General features: G+C 37.7%; 1 long non-coding RNA gene across 2 annotated transcripts in view; it reads right to left on the reverse strand.

Moving 5' to 3' along the window:
- Nucleotides 1-3,016: 3,016 nt before the first annotated feature.
- The window catches only part of LOC135093512 (uncharacterized), a 66,232-nt gene continuing 66,185 nt past the window's right edge, over nucleotides 3,017-3,063 (reverse strand). For both annotated transcript variants that reach the window (XR_010263404.1, XR_010263403.1), the window contains exon 3: nucleotides 3,017-3,063. This exon is cut by the window's right edge and continues 86 nt beyond it. This is a non-coding gene — a long non-coding RNA (uncharacterized LOC135093512).

Consider the following 3,063-nt stretch of genomic DNA (forward strand, 5'->3'; position numbering starts at 1 on the left):
GAGAGAGAGAGAGAGAGAGAGAGAGAGTTTTAATACATCATTCTCTTCACTCGTTCTCCCTCTAAAAAGAAAAAAAAAATCACTCACACACCCACACACTATCAACTTTCATTATCAGATATTCACTTTTTTTACGACCGTAGTATATTACAATGTATATTCCTGCGAGGTTGAGTGAAGAAGACAGGATACTAGAGAGAAAAAAATGAGTAAAATCCTGATGGAGAGAACTGATACAAAGATTAAATATACAATGAATGGAGTAACTTTTCCAGTGTTTACTTTATCCTCAGGTTGGTTTAAGCATGAGAGAGAAAACCTGCCTCACTGACGGGACAGGCACGCACATCACCACTATTTTTTATTATTATTAATGTAAGAGGGGCACTGGCCTAGGGGAGAAAATAAAAAAAAAAAGTGAAAAAAGGAAAAATAAGGACCAATGAGTTGCAGAAAAAAGTAAATAGATTTTTGCAATGGATTATTATTAGAGATTGTTAAACATACAGTCTAAGTCATACGTAAAAAAATAATAATAATAATAAATAAAATAAAAAAGACGGAAAAAAGGACCCAGTGAGGTATCTGTACAAAATGAAAAAAAAAGTCAATGGATTATTTTATGGATAATTATACGTACAAATCGAGTGATAAGTAACGTTTTCTCTCACTCCAGTTTTTTTTTTTTTTTTCATAGCCATTTCACTTAAATTAAATAAAGGCATTCTGTAGGTATATCCAAATAATGGGCTAGGTTACGTTCGGTCAGATCTTGCGAGGTGTTGGGAATCTATCACACAGTTTGCAAGACTCCTAGCATATCAGACGACTTGACTCAGCGAAAGGCTCATTTTTTTCCCCACAATCACCAGGTTTTGAATATTATTGTGCTACAGTCTCTAAGTTTTGCAGCTCAGAGGAAAACGAAATTAATCCTTTTTTTTATGTGTTCATGCGAGTATATTTCATAAGGCTCTGAATGTTCACAAAAGGTAACTATGCAAGCAGAAGGGTTAAGAGTGACAGACACAAGAAACTAAAGAGAGTGCAGCAGATTACTCCACTTCTAACCACAGACAAACGAAACATACAGGAGAAAGCTGCAGATAACTCCACTTTTAGCCGCAACAAAAACAAATCATACAAGAGATTACACCAAGTTACTCCACCTGCAACCACAAATAAACAAATCACACAAGAAAATGAGGCAGACTCCTCCACTTCCAACCACAAGCAGACAAATCACACAAGAAAAATGAGGTAGACTACTCCACTTCCAACCACAATCAAACAAATCACACAAGAAAATGAGGCAGACTCCCCCACTTCCAACCACAAGCAAACAAATCACACAAGAAAAATGAGGTAGACTACTCCACTTCTAACCACAAACAAACAAATTACAGAATCACAAAACAAACCATACAAAAAAAAAAAAAAAACTGCAGACAACTCCCTTTCTAACCACGACTAAACCAATGCCCACCCTCTGCAGTCTCCCTTACTGAACGTCAAAGCTGCCCACGCCTTCCTGTTCACGTGGGAAGACTTACTGTTGGCCATTCATAACTCGCCACACGTTCCTGCCATTGTGATCGTCTTGGAACCCTGAAACCCTCACCCCTGGGCACGCCGGGAGGTTCCGTCATATCCTGCTGACACACCATGCAGGATCTCAAGCTTCCTTAGGTCTTGGCATCTTTGAAATACATGAGTCACATATTTGAGATCCTGCTCATGAGGTTTCTCTTTTACTTGGTTTGCTGGAAACTTTCTTTAGGGAGTTTGGAGACACACAGATTATCTATAAACTTCCTGATGGTTATAATTCGTATATTTTTTTCTCTCTCTCTTTCTTTGAGGAATTAAACTATACTAGCTTTTCTGAAGATCATAATTCCTTTTTTTTTTCTCTTTTAAGGAATTGAAATATACTTCTTAAAAACGATGTTCCTGTTACAGAGCTAAAACAACAACAACAACAACAACAACAACAACAACAACAACAAACATCAACCTACTACTACTACTACTACTACTACTACTACTACTACTACTACTACTACTGCTGCTGCTGCAAACACTATATACAATAAATAAGATCGATTGCTAGGGAGGCTGCAACACTTCTACTTTCATCCTGTCTTGGAGTCATAATTTTCACGATATTACTCCATCTCTTCTTATCAGGTCTTCCTTAATAATATTCCCCTGGGAGGCGAGCAGCGCAGGGAAGGATTGATGGAAGGGAGACGAGCTAGATTACGGAAAGATTGAAGGGGAAGAGAAAAGAGGAGAGAGAGAGGACGAAGGCTAATAGATACAGGAAAAGCGAGGATTCCCGATGAAGGAGGAAGGAAAAGACAACACTTAATGACAGAGTAGTTTAATACAGAGGTACTCGTACTTACACTAAATACAGTAATCAAATCAGGCTGGAGTGGCTGGGAAAGGACTAAAAATGGTGTGAAAAAAATGAGAAATGATAATATAATTTCGTCTATGAAGATGAATAAAAGGAGAACCGCGAGGAAAATATAAATAAATCACACAGAAAGTGGACACGAATCGAGAGGTGTAGGATAAGGGAAAATCATGAGGCGATAAAATTTAACTAACGAAAAGAAGAATAAGAAACCACACGATAACAAAAGTACGACACATAAAACAGATAAAATAACGAAGAATCACAACAAACCCCAGAAAAAAAATAAATAAATGACGAAAAGAAGAAGAAACAAAAGACAAGATACATGATAAAGATACAAAAAAAAAAAAAAAAAACGAATCTTAACACCGTCAATCTCAAACACACAAAGTAACCAACAAACCAACCAACAACAAAACACTCCCCCCTAAAACGTGTAAGTCCAGACAACACTTCTTCACAAATGGACAACCGCGGTCCGTTTTCTTTGAAGGAGAGAGGGAGAACCGGGCACTTTAAGGGTTAACTAAGACAATAGGTGGCTCCGCAGGCATTGTGTGGAGGGAAGGGCAAGGAAGGGCGGGCATGTGAAGCGGGTATTGTTATTATTATTAAGAAAGGCGATGGTTACATTT

This window comes from Scylla paramamosain, chromosome 43, assembly GCF_035594125.1.
Source record: "Scylla paramamosain isolate STU-SP2022 chromosome 43, ASM3559412v1, whole genome shotgun sequence".
Lineage (NCBI taxonomy): Eukaryota > Metazoa > Arthropoda > Malacostraca > Decapoda > Portunidae > Scylla > Scylla paramamosain.